We start from the raw sequence: 19,887 nt of genomic DNA on the forward strand, positions 1-19,887 counted from the left end.
GAGCAGCCATGCAGGCAAGATGAGGCACGAACAGAGTCCCGCTGGCAAGAGTAGCCCTGAATGGAGAACCCACAGGCAAGAATAGGCTCAAACGGAGAGTCCCGCAGACAAGAATAGGCCCGAACAGAATCCCAGAGGCAAGAATTGAGGAGCCCCGTAGGCAAGAGTAGGCCCGACTAAAGGCCCGCTCCAGAGAATAGGCCCGAGCAGAGAGTCCCGTAGGCGAAAAAGGCCTGAACAGAGAGCCCCGCAGGCAGGCATGGGCCCGAACAGAGTCCCACAGGCCAGAATAGTCCCGAACAGAGATTCCCGGAGCAAGAATAGCCCCGAACAGAATTCCGCAGGCCAGCATACGCCTGAACGGAGATTGCCGAAGGGAAGCCTAGGCCCGAACGAAGAGTCCCGCAGGCCAGAATGGGCCCGAACGGAGATTGTCGGAGGCAAGAATAGGCCCCAATAGAGTCCCACAGGCAAAAATAGGCCCGAGTAGAGGAGCCGTGCAGGCAAGAAGAGGCCCGAACAGAGTCCCGCGGGCAAGGATACGCCCAAACGGAGAGTCCCGCAGGCAAGAATGGGCCCGAACGGAGAGACCCGCAGGCCAGCATACGCCTGAACGGAGATTCCCGCAGGCAAGCATAGGCCCAAACAGAGTCCTGCAGGCCAGAATAGGCCCGAACGGAGAGTCCTGCAGGCAAGCACAGGCCCGAACAGAGTCCCGCAAGCCAGGGTACGCCCGAACGGAGACTCCCGGAGCAAGAATAGGCCCGAAAAGAGTCCCGCAGGCCAGAATAGGCCCGAACGGAGAGTCCCGCAGGCCAGAGTAGGGCGGAACAGAGATTCCTGCAGGCAAGCATAGGCCCGAACAGAGTCCCGCAGGCCCGAACAGGCCAGAACGGAGATTCCCGGAGGCAAGAATAGGCCCGAGTAAAGTCCCGCTCCAGAGAATAGGCCCGAACGGAGAGTCCCGCAGGCCAACATAGGCCCGAACGGTCATTCCCGCAGGCAAGCATAGGCCCGAACAGAGTCCAGCAGGCCAGCATAGGCCCGAACGGAGATTCCCGGACCAAGAATAGACCCGAACGGTGTCCCGAAGGCAAAATGAGGCCCGAGTAGAGGAGCCGTGCAGGCAAGAAGACGACCGAACACTGTCCGGCAAGCAACAATAAGCCCGAATGCAGAATCCTGCAGGCAAGAACGGGCCTGAACAGAGTCCCACTGGCAAGAAGAAGCACAAATAGAAGAGGCCCCTAGGCAAGAATAGGCCCGAGTAGAGTCCCGCTCCCAAGATTAGGCCCGAACGGAGAGTCCCGCAGGCCAGAAACGACCGAACGGAGGGTCCCGCGGGCGAGAATAGGCCCGAAGAGATGTCCTGCAGGCGGGAATACGCCCAAACTGAGAATCCCACAGGTCAGCATAACCCTGAAAGGAGATTCCCGCAGGCAAGCATAGGCCCGAACAGAGTCCCACAAGCCAGAATAGGACCGAACGGAGTTTTCCGGGGGCAACAATAGGCCTGGACAGAGGCCCGCAGGCAAAAAGAGGCCCGAGTAGAGGGGCTGTGCAGGCAAGAAGAGTCCCGAACAGAGTCCTGCAGGCAAGAATAGGCCCAAACGAAGAGCCCCGCTGGCAAGAAGAGACCCGAACAGAGTCCCGAAGGCCAGAAAGGCCCGAACAGAGAGTTCCCCAGGTGAGAATAGGCCCGAACGGAGAGTCCCGCAGGCCACAATAGGCCCGAATAGAGGAGCCCTTAGGCAAAAATAGGCCCGAATAGAGACCCGCTCACAAGAATAGGCCCGAACGGAGAGTCCCGCAGGCCAGAAAAGCCCAAACAGAGGGTCTCGAAGGCGAGAATGGGCCCGAACGAGGGTCCCGCAGACCACGATAGGAGCGAACGGAGAGTCTCGCAGGCCAGAAAAGGCCCGAACAGAATCCCGCAGGGAAGTATAGGCCCGAATAGAGTCCCGCAGGGAAGGACAGGCCTGAATAGCGGAGCCCCGCACGCACGAACAGGCCCGAGTAGCAGAGCCCTGCAAGCACGAACAGACCCGAGTAGCGGAGCCCCGCATGCACGAACAGGCCCAAGTAGTGGAACCCCGCATGCACCAACAGGCCCGAGTAGCAGAGCCCCGCACGCACAATCAGGCCTGAGTAGCGGAGCTCCGCATGCTAGAACAGGACCGAATATCGGAGCTCCGTAAGCACAAAAGGCTGGAATAGAGCAGCCCCGCACGCAACAGGAGACCCCAAAGGAGACTCCCAGAGGCTAGATTAGGTCCGAACGGAGAGTTTTGCAGGTCAGAATTGTCCCGAACGGAGAGACCCGCAGGCAAGAATAGGCCGGAACGGAGAGTCCCGCAGGCAAGAATAGGCCCGAACGGAGAGTTGCGCAGGCGAGAATAGGCCCAAAGGAAAGTCCCGCAGGCGAGAGAATATGCCCAAATTGAGAATACCGCAGGCCAGCATACGCCTGAACGGAGATTCCCGTAGGCAAGCATAGGCCCAAACAGAGTCCCGCAGGCCAGAACAGGCCCGAACGGGGAGTCCTGCAGGCCACAATAGGCCGGAACAGAGATTCCTGCAGGCAAGCATAGGCCCAAACAGAGTCCCACAGGCCAGAATAGGCCCGAACGGAGTCCCGCAGGCCAGGGTATGCCCGAACGGAGATTCCCGGAGCAAGGATAGGCCCGAATAGAGTCCCGCAGGCAAGAAGAGGCCCGAGTAGAGCAGCCATGCAGGCAAGATGAGGCACGAACAGAGTCCCGCTGGCAAGAGTAGCCCTGAATGGAGAACCCACAGGCAAGAATAGGCTCAAACGGAGAGTCCCGCAGACAAGAATAGGCCCGAACAGAATCCCAGAGGCAAGAATTGAGGAGCCCCGTAGGCAAGAGTAGGCCCGACTAAAGGCCCGCTCCAGAGAATAGGCCCGAGCAGAGAGTCCCGTAGGCGAAAAAGGCCTGAACAGAGAGCCCCGCAGGCAGGCATGGGCCCGAACAGAGTCCCACAGGCCAGAATAGTCCCGAACAGAGATTCCCGGAGCAAGAATAGCCCCGAACAGAATTCCGCAGGCCAGCATACGCCTGAACGGAGATTGCCGAAGGGAAGCCTAGGCCCGAACGAAGAGTCCCGCAGGCCAGAATGGGCCCGAACGGAGATTGTCGGAGGCAAGAATAGGCCCCAATAGAGTCCCACAGGCAAAAATAGGCCCGAGTAGAGGAGCCGTGCAGGCAAGAAGAGGCCCGAACAGAGTCCCGCGGGCAAGGATACGCCCAAACGGAGAGTCCCGCAGGCAAGAATGGGCCCGAACGGAGAGACCCGCAGGCCAGCATACGCCTGAACGGAGATTCCCGCAGGCAAGCATAGGCCCAAACAGAGTTCTGCAGGCCAGAATAGGCCCGAACGGAGAGTCCTGCAGGCAAGCACAGGCCCGAACAGAGTCCCGCAAGCCAGGGTACGCCCGAACGGAGACTCCCGGAGCAAGAATAGGCCCGAAAAGAGTCCCGCAGGCCAGAATAGGCCCGAACGGAGAGTCCCGCAGGCCAGAGTAGGGCGGAACAGAGATTCCTGCAGGCAAGCATAGGCCCGAACAGAGTCCCGCAGGCCCGAACAGGCCAGAACGGAGATTCCCGGAGGCAAGAATAGGCCCGAGTAAAGTCCCGCTCCAGAGAATAGGCCCGAACGGAGAGTCCCGCAGGCCAACATAGGCCCGAACGGTCATTCCCGCAGGCAAGCATAGGCCCGAACAGAGTCCAGCAGGCCAGCATAGGCCCGAACGGAGATTCCCGGACCAAGAATAGACCCGAACGGTGTCCCGAAGGCAAAATGAGGCCCGAGTAGAGGAGCCGTGCAGGCAAGAAGACGACCGAACACTGTCCGGCAAGCAACAATAAGCCCGAATGCAGAATCCTGCAGGCAAGAACGGGCCTGAACAGAGTCCCACTGGCAAGAAGAAGCACAAATAGAAGAGGCCCCTAGGCAAGAATAGGCCCGAGTAGAGTCCCGCTCCCAAGATTAGGCCCGAACGGAGAGTCCCGCAGGCCAGAAACGACCGAACGGAGGGTCCCGCGGGCGAGAATAGGCCCGAAGAGATGTCCTGCAGGCGGGAATACGCCCAAACTGAGAATCCCACAGGTCAGCATAACCCTGAAAGGAGATTCCCGCAGGCAAGCATAGGCCCGAACAGAGTCCCACAAGCCAGAATAGGACCGAACGGAGTTTTCCGGGGGCAACAATAGGCCTGGACAGAGGCCCGCAGGCAAAAAGAGGCCCGAGTAGAGGGGCTGTGCAGGCAAGAAGAGTCCCGAACAGAGTCCTGCAGGCAAGAATAGGCCCAAACGAAGAGCCCCGCTGGCAAGAAGAGACCCGAACAGAGTCCCGAAGGCCAGAAAGGCCCGAACGGAGAGTTCCCCAGGTGAGAATAGGCCCGAACGGAGAGTCCCGCAGGCCACAATAGGCCCGAATAGAGGAGCCCTTAGGCAAAAATAGGCCCGAATAGAGACCCGCTCACAAGAATAGGCCCGAACGGAGAGTCCCGCAGGCCAGAAAAGCCCAAACAGAGGGTCTCGAAGGCGAGAATGGGCCCGAACGAGGGTCCCGCAGACCACGAGAGGAGCGAACGGAGAGTCTCGCAGGCCAGAAAAGGCCCGAACAGAATCCCGCAGGGAAGTATAGGCCCGAATAGAGTCCCGCAGGGAAGGACAGGCCTGAATAGCAGAGCCCCGCACGCACGAACAGGCCCGAGTAGCAGAGCCCTGCAAGCACGAACAGACCCGAGTAGCGGAGCCCCGCATGCACGAACAGGCCCAAGTAGTGGAACCCCGCATGCACCAACAGGCCCGAGTAGCAGAGCCCCGCACGCACAATCAGGCCTGAGTAGCGGAGCTCCGCATGCTAGAACAGGACCGAATATCGGAGCTCCGTAAGCACAAAAGGCTGGAATAGAGCAGCCCCGCACGCAACAGGAGACCCCAAAGGAGACTCCCAGAGGCTAGATTAGGTCCGAACGGAGAGTTTTGCAGGTCAGAATTGTCCCGAACGGAGAGACCCGCAGGCAAGAATAGGCCGGAACGGAGAGTCCCGCAGGCAAGAATAGGCCCGAACGGAGAGTTGCGCAGGCGAGAATAGGCCCAAAGGAAAGTCCCGCAGGCGAGAGAATATGCCCAAATTGAGAATACCGCAGGCCAGCATACGCCTGAACGGAGATTCCCGTAGGCAAGCACAGGCCCAAACAGAGTCCCGCAGGCCAGAACAGGCCCGAACGGGGAGTCCTGCAGGCCACAATAGGCCGGAACAGAGATTCCTGCAGGCAAGCATAGGCCCAAACAGAGTCCCGCAGGCCAGAATAGGCCCGAACGGAGTCCCGCAGGCCAGGGTATGCCCGAACGGAGATTCCCGGAGCAAGGATAGGCCCGAACAGAGTCCCGCAGGCAAGAATAGGCCCGAGTAGAGCAGCCATGCAGGCAAGATGAGGCACGAACAGAGTCCCGCTGGCAAGAGTAGCCCTGAATGGAGAACCCACAGGCAAGAATAGGCTCAAACGGAGAGTCCCGCAGACAAGAATAGGCCCGAACAGAATCCCAGAGGCAAGAATTGAGGAGCCCCGTAGGCAAGAGTAGGCCCGACTAAAGGCCCGCTCCAGAGAATAGGCCCGAGCAGAGAGTCCCGTAGGCGAAAAAGGCCTGAACAGAGAGCCCCGCAGGCAGGCATGGGCCCGAACAGAGTCCCACAGGCCAGAATAGTCCCGAACAGAGATTCCCGGAGCAAGAATAGCCCCGAACAGAATTCCGCAGGCCAGCATACGCCTGAACGGAGATTGCCGAAGGGAAGCCTAGGCCCGAACGAAGAGTCCCGCAGGCCAGAATGGGCCCGAACGGAGATTGTCGGAGGCAAGAATAGGCCCCAATAGAGTCCCACAGGCAAAAATAGGCCCGAGTAGAGGAGCCGTGCAGGCAAGAAGAGGCCCGAACAGAGTCCCGCGGGCAAGGATACGCCCAAACGGAGAGTCCCGCAGGCAAGAATGGGCCCGAACGGAGAGACCCGCAGGCCAGCATACGCCTGAACGGAGATTCCCGCAGGCAAGCATAGGCCCAAACAGAGTCCTGCAGGCCAGAATAGGCCCGAACGGAGAGTCCTGCAGGCAAGCACAGGCCCGAACAGAGTCCCGCAAGCCAGGGTACGCCCGAACGGAGACTCCCGGAGCAAGAATAGGCCCGAAAAGAGTCCCGCAGGCCAGAATAGGCCCGAACGGAGAGTCCCGCAGGCCAGAGTAGGGCGGAACAGAGATTCCTGCAGGCAAGCATAGGCCCGAACAGAGTCCCGCAGGCCCGAACAGGCCAGAACGGAGATTCCCGGAGGCAAGAATAGGCCCGAGTAAAGTCCCGCTCCAGAGAATAGGCCCGAACGGAGAGTCCCGCAGGCCAACATAGGCCCGAACGGTCATTCCCGCAGGCAAGCATAGGCCCGAACAGAGTCCAGCAGGCCAGCATAGGCCCGAACGGAGATTCCCGGACCAAGAATAGACCCGAACGGTGTCCCGAAGGCAAAATGAGGCCCGAGTAGAGGAGCCGTGCAGGCAAGAAGACGACCGAACACTGTCCGGCAAGCAACAATAAGCCCGAATGCAGAATCCTGCAGGCAAGAACGGGCCTGAACAGAGTCCCACTGGCAAGAAGAAGCACAAATAGAAGAGGCCCCTAGGCAAGAATAGGCCCGAGTAGAGTCCCGCTCCCAAGATTAGGCCCGAACGGAGAGTCCCGCAGGCCAGAAACGACCGAACGGAGGGTCCCGCGGGCGAGAATAGGCCCGAAGAGATGTCCTGCAGGCGGGAATACGCCCAAACTGAGAATCCCACAGGTCAGCATAACCCTGAAAGGAGATTCCCGCAGGCAAGCATAGGCCCGAACAGAGTCCCACAAGCCAGAATAGGACCGAACGGAGTTTTCCGGGGGCAACAATAGGCCTGGACAGAGGCCCGCAGGCAAAAAGAGGCCCGAGTAGAGGGGCTGTGCAGGCAAGAAGAGTCCCGAACAGAGTCCTGCAGGCAAGAATAGGCCCAAACGAAGAGCCCCGCTGGCAAGAAGAGACCCGAACAGAGTCCCGAAGGCCAGAAAGGCCCGAACGGAGAGTTCCCCAGGTGAGAATAGGCCCGAACGGAGAGTCCCGCAGGCCACAATAGGCCCGAATAGAGGAGCCCTTAGGCAAAAATAGGCCCGAATAGAGACCCGCTCACAAGAATAGGCCCGAACGGAGAGTCCCGCAGGCCAGAAAAGCCCAAACAGAGGGTCTCGAAGGCGAGAATGGGCCCGAACGAGGGTCCCGCAGACCACGAGAGGAGCGAACGGAGAGTCTCGCAGGCCAGAAAAGGCCCGAACAGAATCCCGCAGGGAAGTATAGGCCCGAATAGAGTCCCGCAGGGAAGGACAGGCCTGAATAGAGGAGCCCCGCACGCACGAACAGGCCCGAGTAGCAGAGCCCTGCAAGCACGAACAGACCCGAGTAGCGGAGCCCCGCATGCACGAACAGGCCCAAGTAGTGGAACCCCGCATGCACCAACAGGCCCGAGTAGCAGAGCCCCGCACGCACAATCAGGCCTGAGTAGCGGAGCTCCGCATGCTAGAACAGGACCGAATATCGGAGCTCCGTAAGCACAAAAGGCTGGAATAGAGCAGCCCCGCACGCAACAGGAGACCCCAAAGGAGACTCCCAGAGGCTAGATTAGGTCCGAACGGAGAGTTTTGCAGGTCAGAATTGTCCCGAACGGAGAGACCCGCAGGCAAGAATAGGCCGGAACGGAGAGTCCCGCAGGCAAGAATAGGCCCGAACGGAGAGTTGCGCAGGCGAGAATAGGCCCAAAGGAAAGTCCCGCAGGCGAGAGAATATGCCCAAATTGAGAATACCGCAGGCCAGCATACGCCTGAACGGAGATTCCCGTAGGCAAGCATAGGCCCAAACAGAGTCCCGCAGGCCAGAACAGGCCCGAACGGGGAGTCCTGCAGGCCACAATAGGCCGGAACAGAGATTCCTGCAGGCAAGCATAGGCCCAAACAGAGTCCCACAGGCCAGAATAGGCCCGAACGGGGAGTCCTGCAGGCCACAATAGGCCGGAACAGAGATTCCTGCAGGCAAGCATAGGCCCAAACAGAGTCCCACAGGCCAGAATAGGCCCGAACGGAGTCCCGCAGGCCAGGGTATGCCCGAACGGAGATTCCCGGAGCAAGGATAGGCCCGAATAGAGTCCCGCAGGCAAGAAGAGGCCCGAGTAGAGCAGCCATGCAGGCAAGATGAGGCACGAACAGAGTCCCGCTGGCAAGAGTAGCCCTGAATGGAGAACCCACAGGCAAGAATAGGCTCAAACGGAGAGTCCCGCAGACAAGAATAGGCCCGAACAGAATCCCAGAGGCAAGAATTGAGGAGCCCCGTAGGCAAGAGTAGGCCCGACTAAAGGCCCGCTCCAGAGAATAGGCCCGAGCAGAGAGTCCCGTAGGCGAAAAAGGCCTGAACAGAGAGCCCCGCAGGCAGGCATGGGCCCGAACAGAGTCCCACAGGCCAGAATAGTCCCGAACAGAGATTCCCGGAGCAAGAATAGCCCCGAACAGAATTCCGCAGGCCAGCATACGCCTGAACGGAGATTGCCGAAGGGAAGCCTAGGCCCGAACGAAGAGTCCCGCAGGCCAGAATGGGCCCGAACGGAGATTGTCGGAGGCAAGAATAGGCCCCAATAGAGTCCCACAGGCAAAAATAGGCCCGAGTAGAGGAGCCGTGCAGGCAAGAAGAGGCCCGAACAGAGTCCCGCGGGCAAGGATACGCCCAAACGGAGAGTCCCGCAGGCAAGAATGGGCCCGAACGGAGAGACCCGCAGGCCAGCATACGCCTGAACGGAGATTCCCGCAGGCAAGCATAGGCCCAAACAGAGTCCTGCAGGCCAGAATAGGCCCGAACGGAGAGTCCTGCAGGCAAGCACAGGCCCGAACAGAGTCCCGCAAGCCAGGGTACGCCCGAACGGAGACTCCCGGAGCAAGAATAGGCCCGAAAAGAGTCCCGCAGGCCAGAATAGGCCCGAACGGAGAGTCCCGCAGGCCAGAGTAGGGCGGAACAGAGATTCCTGCAGGCAAGCATAGGCCCGAACAGAGTCCCGCAGGCCCGAACAGGCCAGAACGGAGATTCCCGGAGGCAAGAATAGGCCCGAGTAAAGTCCCGCTCCAGAGAATAGGCCCGAACGGAGAGTCCCGCAGGCCAACATAGGCCCGAACGGTCATTCCCGCAGGCAAGCATAGGCCCGAACAGAGTCCAGCAGGCCAGCATAGGCCCGAACGGAGATTCCCGGACCAAGAATAGACCCGAACGGTGTCCCGAAGGCAAAATGAGGCCCGAGTAGAGGAGCCGTGCAGGCAAGAAGACGACCGAACACTGTCCGGCAAGCAACAATAAGCCCGAATGCAGAATCCTGCAGGCAAGAACGGGCCTGAACAGAGTCCCACTGGCAAGAAGAAGCACAAATAGAAGAGGCCCCTAGGCAAGAATAGGCCCGAGTAGAGTCCCGCTCCCAAGATTAGGCCCGAACGGAGAGTCCCGCAGGCCAGAAACGACCGAACGGAGGGTCCCGCGGGCGAGAATAGGCCCGAAGAGATGTCCTGCAGGCGGGAATACGCCCAAACTGAGAATCCCACAGGTCAGCATAACCCTGAAAGGAGATTCCCGCAGGCAAGCATAGGCCCGAACAGAGTCCCACAAGCCAGAATAGGACCGAACGGAGTTTTCCGGGGGCAACAATAGGCCTGGACAGAGGCCCGCAGGCAAAAAGAGGCCCGAGTAGAGGGGCTGTGCAGGCAAGAAGAGTCCCGAACAGAGTCCTGCAGGCAAGAATAGGCCCAAACGAAGAGCCCCGCTGGCAAGAAGAGACCCGAACAGAGTCCCGAAGGCCAGAAAGGCCCGAACGGAGAGTTCCCCAGGTGAGAATAGGCCCGAACGGAGAGTCCCGCAGGCCACAATAGGCCCGAATAGAGGAGCCCTTAGGCAAAAATAGGCCCGAATAGAGACCCGCTCACAAGAATAGGCCTGAACGGAGAGTCCCGCAGGCCAGAAAAGCCCAAACAGAGGGTCTCGAAGGCGAGAATGGGCCCGAACGAGGGTCCCGCAGACCACGAGAGGAGCGAACGGAGAGTCTCGCAGGCCAGAAAAGGCCCGAACAGAATCCCGCAGGGAAGTATAGGCCCGAATAGAGTCCCGCAGGGAAGGACAGGCCTGAATAGCGGAGCCCCGCACGCACGAACAGGCCCGAGTAGCAGAGCCCTGCAAGCACGAACAGACCCGAGTAGCGGAGCCCCGCATGCACGAACAGGCCCAAGTAGTGGAACCCCGCATGCACCAACAGGCCCGAGTAGCAGAGCCCCGCACGCACAATCAGGCCTGAGTAGCGGAGCTCCGCATGCTAGAACAGGACCGAATATCGGAGCTCCGTAAGCACAAAAGGCTGGAATAGAGCAGCCCCGCACGCAACAGGAGACCCCAAAGGAGACTCCCAGAGGCTAGATTAGGTCCGAACGGAGAGTTTTGCAGGTCAGAATTGTCCCGAACGGAGAGACCCGCAGGCAAGAATAGGCCGGAACGGAGAGTCCCGCAGGCAAGAATAGGCCCGAACGGAGAGTTGCGCAGGCGAGAATAGGCCCAAAGGAAAGTCCCGCAGGCGAGAGAATATGCCCAAATTGAGAATACCGCAGGCCAGCATACGCCTGAACGGAGATTCCCGTAGGCAAGCATAGGCCCAAACAGAGTCCCGCAGGCCAGAACAGGCCCGAACGGGGAGTCCTGCAGGCCACAATAGGCCGGAACAGAGATTCCTGCAGGCAAGCATAGGCCCAAACAGAGTCCCACAGGCCAGAATAGGCCCGAACGGAGTCCCGCAGGCCAGGGTATGCCCGAACGGAGATTCCCGGAGCAAGGATAGGCCCGAATAGAGTCCCGCAGGCAAGAAGAGGCCCGAGTAGAGCAGCCATGCAGGCAAGATGAGGCACGAACAGAGTCCCGCTGGCAAGAGTAGCCCTGAATGGAGAACCCACAGGCAAGAATAGGCTCAAACGGAGAGTCCCGCAGACAAGAATAGGCCCGAACAGAATCCCAGAGGCAAGAATTGAGGAGCCCCGTAGGCAAGAGTAGGCCCGACTAAAGGCCCGCTCCAGAGAATAGGCCCGAGCAGAGAGTCCCGTAGGCGAAAAAGGCCTGAACAGAGAGCCCCGCAGGCAGGCATGGGCCCGAACAGAGTCCCACAGGCCAGAATAGTCCCGAACAGAGATTCCCGGAGCAAGAATAGCCCCGAACAGAATTCCGCAGGCCAGCATACGCCTGAACGGAGATTGCCGAAGGGAAGCCTAGGCCCGAACGAAGAGTCCCGCAGGCCAGAATGGGCCCGAACGGAGATTGTCGGAGGCAAGAATAGGCCCCAATAGAGTCCCACAGGCAAAAATAGGCCCGAGTAGAGGAGCCGTGCAGGCAAGAAGAGGCCCGAACAGAGTCCCGCGGGCAAGGATACGCCCAAACGGAGAGTCCCGCAGGCAAGAATGGGCCCGAACGGAGAGACCCGCAGGCCAGCATACGCCTGAACGGAGATTCCCGCAGGCAAGCATAGGCCCAAACAGAGTCCTGCAGGCCAGAATAGGCCCGAACGGAGAGTCCTGCAGGCAAGCACAGGCCCGAACAGAGTCCCGCAAGCCAGGGTACGCCCGAACGGAGACTCCCGGAGCAAGAATAGGCCCGAAAAGAGTCCCGCAGGCCAGAATAGGCCCGAACGGAGAGTCCCGCAGGCCAGAGTAGGGCGGAACAGAGATTCCTGCAGGCAAGCATAGGCCCGAACAGAGTCCCGCAGGCCCGAACAGGCCAGAACGGAGATTCCCGGAGGCAAGAATAGGCCCGAGTAAAGTCCCGCTCCAGAGAATAGGCCCGAACGGAGAGTCCCGCAGGCCAACATAGGCCCGAACGGTCATTCCCGCAGGCAAGCATAGGCCCGAACAGAGTCCAGCAGGCCAGCATAGGCCCGAACGGAGATTCCCGGACCAAGAATAGACCCGAACGGTGTCCCGAAGGCAAAATGAGGCCCGAGTAGAGGAGCCGTGCAGGCAAGAAGACGACCGAACACTGTCCGGCAAGCAACAATAAGCCCGAATGCAGAATCCTGCAGGCAAGAACGGGCCTGAACAGAGTCCCACTGGCAAGAAGAAGCACAAATAGAAGAGGCCCCTAGGCAAGAATAGGCCCGAGTAGAGTCCCGCTCCCAAGATTAGGCCCGAACGGAGAGTCCCGCAGGCCAGAAACGACCGAACGGAGGGTCCCGCGGGCGAGAATAGGCCCGAAGAGATGTCCTGCAGGCGGGAATACGCCCAAACTGAGAATCCCACAGGTCAGCATAACCCTGAAAGGAGATTCCCGCAGGCAAGCATAGGCCCGAACAGAGTCCCACAAGCCAGAATAGGACCGAACGGAGTTTTCCGGGGGCAACAATAGGCCTGGACAGAGGCCCGCAGGCAAAAAGAGGCCCGAGTAGAGGGGCTGTGCAGGCAAGAAGAGTCCCGAACAGAGTCCTGCAGGCAAGAATAGGCCCAAACGAAGAGCCCCGCTGGCAAGAAGAGACCCGAACAGAGTCCCGAAGGCCAGAAAGGCCCGAACGGAGAGTTCCCCAGGTGAGAATAGGCCCGAACGGAGAGTCCCGCAGGCCACAATAGGCCCGAATAGAGGAGCCCTTAGGCAAAAATAGGCCCGAATAGAGACCCGCTCACAAGAATAGGCCTGAACGGAGAGTCCCGCAGGCCAGAAAAGCCCAAACAGAGGGTCTCGAAGGCGAGAATGGGCCCGAACGAGGGTCCCGCAGACCACGAGAGGAGCGAACGGAGAGTCTCGCAGGCCAGAAAAGGCCCGAACAGAATCCCGCAGGGAAGTATAGGCCCGAATAGAGTCCCGCAGGGAAGGACAGGCCTGAATAGCGGAGCCCCGCACGCACGAACAGGCCCGAGTAGCAGAGCCCTGCAAGCACGAACAGACCCGAGTAGCGGAGCCCCGCATGCACGAACAGGCCCAAGTAGTGGAACCCCGCATGCACCAACAGGCCCGAGTAGCAGAGCCCCGCACGCACAATCAGGCCTGAGTAGCGGAGCTCCGCATGCTAGAACAGGACCGAATATCGGAGCTCCGTAAGCACAAAAGGCTGGAATAGAGCAGCCCCGCACGCAACAGGAGACCCCAAAGGAGACTCCCAGAGGCTAGATTAGGTCCGAACGGAGAGTTTTGCAGGTCAGAATTGTCCCGAACGGAGAGACCCGCAGGCAAGAATAGGCCGGAACGGAGAGTCCCGCAGGCAAGAATAGGCCCGAACGGAGAGTTGCGCAGGCGAGAATAGGCCCAAAGGAAAGTCCCGCAGGCGAGAGAATATGCCCAAATTGAGAATACCGCAGGCCAGCATACGCCTGAACGGAGATTCCCGTAGGCAAGCATAGGCCCAAACAGAGTCCCGCAGGCCAGAACAGGCCCGAACGGGGAGTCCTGCAGGCCACAATAGGCCGGAACAGAGATTCCTGCAGGCAAGCATAGGCCCAAACAGAGTCCCACAGGCCAGAATAGGCCCGAACGGGGAGTCCTGCAGGCCACAATAGGCCGGAACAGAGATTCCTGCAGGCAAGCATAGGCCCAAACAGAGTCCCACAGGCCAGAATAGGCCCGAACGGAGTCCCGCAGGCCAGGGTATGCCCGAACGGAGATTCCCGGAGCAAGGATAGGCCCGAATAGAGTCCCGCAGGCAAGAAGAGGCCCGAGTAGAGCAGCCATGCAGGCAAGATGAGGCACGAACAGAGTCCCGCTGGCAAGAGTAGCCCTGAATGGAGAACCCACAGGCAAGAATAGGCTCAAACGGAGAGTCCCGCAGACAAGAATAGGCCCGAACAGAATCCCAGAGGCAAGAATTGAGGAGCCCCGTAGGCAAGAGTAGGCCCGACTAAAGGCCCGCTCCAGAGAATAGGCCCGAGCAGAGAGTCCCGTAGGCGAAAAAGGCCTGAACAGAGAGCCCCGCAGGCAGGCATGGGCCCGAACAGAGTCCCACAGGCCAGAATAGTCCCGAACAGAGATTCCCGGAGCAAGAATAGCCCCGAACAGAATTCCGCAGGCCAGCATACGCCTGAACGGAGATTGCCGAAGGGAAGCCTAGGCCCGAACGAAGAGTCCCGCAGGCCAGAATGGGCCCGAACGGAGATTGTCGGAGGCAAGAATAGGCCCCAATAGAGTCCCACAGGCAAAAATAGGCCCGAGTAGAGGAGCCGTGCAGGCAAGAAGAGGCCCGAACAGAGTCCCGCGGGCAAGGATACGCCCAAACGGAGAGTCCCGCAGGCAAGAATGGGCCCGAACGGAGAGACCCGCAGGCCAGCATACGCCTGAACGGAGATTCCCGCAGGCAAGCATAGGCCCAAACAGAGTCCTGCAGGCCAGAATAGGCCCGAACGGAGAGTCCTGCAGGCAAGCACAGGCCCGAACAGAGTCCCGCAAGCCAGGGTACGCCCGAACGGAGACTCCCGGAGCAAGAATAGGCCCGAAAAGAGTCCCGCAGGCCAGAATAGGCCCGAACGGAGAGTCCCGCAGGCCAGAGTAGGGCGGAACAGAGATTCCTGCAGGCAAGCATAGGCCCGAACAGAGTCCCGCAGGCCCGAACAGGCCAGAACGGAGATTCCCGGAGGCAAGAATAGGCCCGAGTAAAGTCCCGCTCCAGAGAATAGGCCCGAACGGAGAGTCCCGCAGGCCAACATAGGCCCGAACGGTCATTCCCGCAGGCAAGCATAGGCCCGAACAGAGTCCAGCAGGCCAGCATAGGCCCGAACGGAGATTCCCGGACCAAGAATAGACCCGAACGGTGTCCCGAAGGCAAAATGAGGCCCGAGTAGAGGAGCCGTGCAGGCAAGAAGACGACCGAACACTGTCCGGCAAGCAACAATAAGCCCGAATGCAGAATCCTGCAGGCAAGAACGGGCCTGAACAGAGTCCCACTGGCAAGAAGAAGCACAAATAGAAGAGGCCCCTAGGCAAGAATAGGCCCGAGTAGAGTCCCGCTCCCAAGATTAGGCCCGAACGGAGAGTCCCGCAGGCCAGAAACGACCGAACGGAGGGTCCCGCGGGCGAGAATAGGCCCGAAGAGATGTCCTGCAGGCGGGAATACGCCCAAACTGAGAATCCCACAGGTCAGCATAACCCTGAAAGGAGATTCCCGCAGGCAAGCATAGGCCCGAACAGAGTCCCACAAGCCAGAATAGGACCGAACGGAGTTTTCCGGGGGCAACAATAGGCCTGGACAGAGGCCCGCAGGCAAAAAGAGGCCCGAGTAGAGGGGCTGTGCAGGCAAGAAGAGTCCCGAACAGAGTCCTGCAGGCAAGAATAGGCCCAAACGAAGAGCCCCGCTGGCAAGAAGAGACCCGAACAGAGTCCCGAAGGCCAGAAAGGCCCGAACGGAGAGTTCCCCAGGTGAGAATAGGCCCGAACGGAGAGTCCCGCAGGCCACAATAGGCCCGAATAGAGGAGCCCTTAGGCAAAAATAGGCCCGAATAGAGACCCGCTCACAAGAATAGGCCTGAACGGAGAGTCCCGCAGGCCAGAAAAGCCCAAACAGAGGGTCTCGAAGGCGAGAATGGGCCCGAACGAGGGTCCCGCAGACCACGAGAGGAGCGAACGGAGAGTCTCGCAGGCCAGAAAAGGCCCGAACAGAATCCCGCAGGGAAGTATAGGCCCGAATAGAGTCCCGCAGGGAAGGACAGGCCTGAATAGCGGAGCCCCGCACGCACGAACAGGCCCGAGTAGCAGAGCCCTGCAAGCACGAACAGACCCGAGTAGCGGAGCCCCGCATGCACGAACAGGCCCAAGTAGTGGAACCCCGCATGCACCAACAGGCCCGAGTAGCAGAGCCCCGCACGCACAATCAGGCCTGAGTAGCGGAGCTCCGCATGCTAGAACAGGACCGAATATCGGAGCTCCGTAAGCACAAAAGGCTGGAATAGAGCAGCCCCGCACGCAACAGGAGACCCCAAAGGAGACTCCCAGAGGCTAGATTAGGTCCGAACGGAGAGTTTTGCAGGTCAGAATTGTCCCGAACGGAGAGACCCGCAGGCAAGAATAGGCCGGAACGGAGAGTCCCGCAGGCAAGAATAGGCCCGAACGGAGAGTTGCGCAGGCGAGAATAGGCCCAAAGGAAAGTCCCGCAGGCGAGAGAATATGCCCAAATTGAGAATACCGCAGGCCAGCATACGCCTGAACGGAGATTCCCGTAGGCAAGCATAGGCCCAAACAGAGTCCCGCAGGCCAGAACAGGCCCGAACGGGGAGTCCTGCAGGCCACAATAGGCCGGAACAGAGATTCCTGCAGGCAAGCATAGGCCCAAACAGAGTCCCACAGGCCAGAATAGGCCCGAACGGAGTCCCGCAGGCCAGGGTATGCCCGAACGGAGATTCCCGGAGCAAGGATAGGCCCGAATAGAGTCCCGCAGGCAAGAAGAGGCCCGAGTAGAGCAGCCATGCAGGCAAGATGAGGCACGAACAGAGTCCCGCTGGCAAGAGTAGCCCTGAATGGAGAACCCACAGGCAAGAATAGGCTCAAACGGAGAGTCCCGCAGACAAGAATAGGCCCGAACAGAATCCCAGAGGCAAGAATTGAGGAGCCCCGTAGGCAAGAGTAGGCCCGACTAAAGGCCCGCTCCAGAGAATAGGCCCGAGCAGAGAGTCCCGTAGGCGAAAAAGGCCTGAACAGAGAGCCCCGCAGGCAGGCATGGGCCCGAACAGAGTCCCACAGGCCAGAATAGTCCCGAACAGAGATTCCCGGAGCAAGAATAGCCCCGAACAGAATTCCGCAGGCCAGCATACGCCTGAACGGAGATTGCCGAAGGGAAGCCTAGGCCCGAACGAAGAGTCCCGCAGGCCAGAATGGGCCCGAACGGAGATTGTCGGAGGCAAGAATAGGCCCCAATAGAGTCCCACAGGCAAAAATAGGCCCGAGTAGAGGAGCCGTGCAGGCAAGAAGAGGCCCGAACAGAGTCCCGCGGGCAAGGATACGCCCAAACGGAGAGTCCCGCAGGCAAGAATGGGCCCGAACGGAGAGACCCGCAGGCCAGCATACGCCTGAACGGAGATTCCCGCAGGCAAGCATAGGCCCAAACAGAGTCCTGCAGGCCAGAATAGGCCCGAACGGAGAGTCCTGCAGGCAAGCACAGGCCCGAACAGAGTCCCGCAAGCCAGGGTACGCCCGAACGGAGACTCCCGGAGCAAGAATAGGCCCGAAAAGAGTCCAGCAGGCCAGCATAGGCCCGAACGCAGATTCTCGGACCAAGAATAGACCCGAACGGTGTCCCGAAGGTAAAATGAGGTCCGAGTAGAGGAGCCGTGCAGGCAAGAAGACGACCGAACACTGTCCGGCAAGCAACAATAAGCCCGAATGCAGAATCCTGCAGGCAAGAACGGGCCTGAACAGAGTCCCACTGGCAAGAAGAAGCACAAATAGAAGAGGCCCCTAGGCAAGAATAGGCCCGAGTAGAGTCCCGCTCCCAAGATTAGGCCCGAACGGAGAGTCCCGCAGGCCAGAAACGACCGAACGGAGGGTCCCGCGGGCGAGAATAGGCCCGAAGAGATGTCCTGCAGGCGGGAATACGCCCAAACTGAGAATCCCACAGGTCAGCATAACCCTGAAAGGAGATTCCCGCAGGCAAGCATAGGCCCGAACAGAGTCCCACAAGCCAGAATAGGACCGAACGGAGTTTTCCGGGGGCAACAATAGGCCTGGACAGAGGCCCGCAGGCAAAAAGAGGCCCGAGTAGAGGGGCTGTGCAGGCAAGAAGAGTCCCGAACAGAGTCCTGCAGGCAAGAATAGGCCCAAACGAAGAGCCCCGCTGGCAAGAAGAGACCCGAACAGAGTCCCGAAGGCCAGAAAGGCCCGAACGGAGAGTTCCCCAGGTGAGAATAGGCCCGAACGGAGAGTCCCGCAGGCCACAATAGGCCCGAATAGAGGAGCCCTTAGGCAAAAATAGGCCCGAATAGAGACCCGCTCACAAGAATAGGCCTGAACGGAGAGTCCCGCAGGCCAGAAAAGCCCAAACAGAGGGTCTCGAAGGCGAGAATGGGCCCGAACGAGGGTCCCGCAGACCACGAGAGGAGCGAACGGAGAGTCTCGCAGGCCAGAAAAGGCCCGAACAGAATCCCGCAGGGAAGTATAGGCCCGAATAGAGTCCCGCAGGGAAGGACAGGCCTGAATAGCAGAGCCCCGCACGCACGAACAGGCCCGAGTAGCAGAGCCCTGCAAGCACGAACAGACCCGAGTAGCGGAGCCCCGCATGCACGAACAGGCCCAAGTAGTGGAACCCCGCATGCACCAACAGGCCCGAGTAGCAGAGCCCCGCACGCACAATCAGGCCTGAGTAGCGGAGCTCCGCATGCTAGAACAGGACCGAATATCGGAGCTCCGTAAGCACAAAAGGCTGGAATAGAGCAGCCCCGCACGCAACAGGAGACCCCAAAGGAGACTCCCAGAGGCTAGATTAGGTCCGAACGGAGAGTTTTGCAGGTCAGAATTGTCCCAAACGGAGAGACCCGCAGGCAAGAATAGGCCGGAACGGAGAGTCCCGCAGGCAAGAATAGGCCCGAACGGAGAGTTGCGCAGGCGAGAATAGGCCCAAAGGAAAGTCCCGCAGGCGAGAGAATATGCCCAAATTGAGAATACCGCAGGCCAGCATACGCCTGAACGGAGATTCCCGTAGGCAAGCATAGGCCCAAACAGAGTCCCGCAGGCCAGAACAGGCCCGAACGGGGAGTCCTGCAGGCCACAATAGGCCGGAACAGAGATTCCTGCAGGCAAGCATAGGCCCAAACAGAGTCCCACAGGCCAGAATAGGCCCGAACGGGGAGTCCTGCAGGCCACAATAGGCCGGAACAGAGATTCCTGCAGGCAAGCATAGGCCCAAACAGAGTCCCACAGGCCAGAATAGGCCCGAACGGAGTCCCGCAGGCCAGGGTATGCCCGAACGGAGATTCCCGGAGCAAGGATAGGCCCGAATAGAGTCCCGCAGGCAAGAAGAGGCCCGAGTAGAGCAGCCATGCAGGCAAGATGAGGCACGAACAGAGTCCCGCTGGCAAGAGTAGCCCTGAATGGAGAACCCACAGGCAAGAATAGGCTCAAACGGAGAGTCCCGCAGACAAGAATAGGCCCGAACAGAATCCCAGAGGCAAGAATTGAGGAGCCCCGTAGGCAAGAGTAGGCCCGACTAAAGGCCCGCTCCAGAGAATAGGCCCGAGCAGAGAGTCCCGTAGGCGAAAAAGGCCTGAACAGAGAGCCCCGCAGGCAGGCATGGGCCCGAACAGAGTCCCACAGGCCAGAATAGTCCCGAACAGAGATTCCCGGAGCAAGAATAGCCCCGAACAGAATTCCGCAGGCCAGCATACGCCTGAACGGAGATTGCCGAAGGGAAGCCTAGGCCCGAACGAAGAGTCCCGCAGGCCAGAATGGGCCCGAACGGAGATTGTCGGAGGCAAGAATAGGCCCCAATAGAGTCCCACAGGCAAAAATAGGCCCGAGTAGAGGAGCCGTGCAGGCAAGAAGAGGCCCGAACAGAGTCCCGCGGGCAAGGATACGCCCAAACGGAGAGTCCCGCAGGCAAGAATGGGCCCGAACGGAGAGACCCGCAGGCCAGCATACGCCTGAACGGAGATTCCCGCAGGCAAGCATAGGCCCAAACAGAGTCCTGCAGGCCAGAATAGGCCCGAACGGAGAGTCCTGCAGGCAAGCACAGGCCCGAACAGAGTCCCGCAAGCCAGGGTACGCCCGAACGGAGACTCCCGGAGCAAGAATAGGCCCGAAAAGAGTCCCGCAGGCCAGAATAGGCCCGAACGGAGAGTC

The sequence above is a fragment of the Elephas maximus genome, chromosome 16 (assembly GCF_024166365.1).
Source record: "Elephas maximus indicus isolate mEleMax1 chromosome 16, mEleMax1 primary haplotype, whole genome shotgun sequence".
Classification (NCBI taxonomy): domain Eukaryota; kingdom Metazoa; phylum Chordata; class Mammalia; order Proboscidea; family Elephantidae; genus Elephas; species Elephas maximus.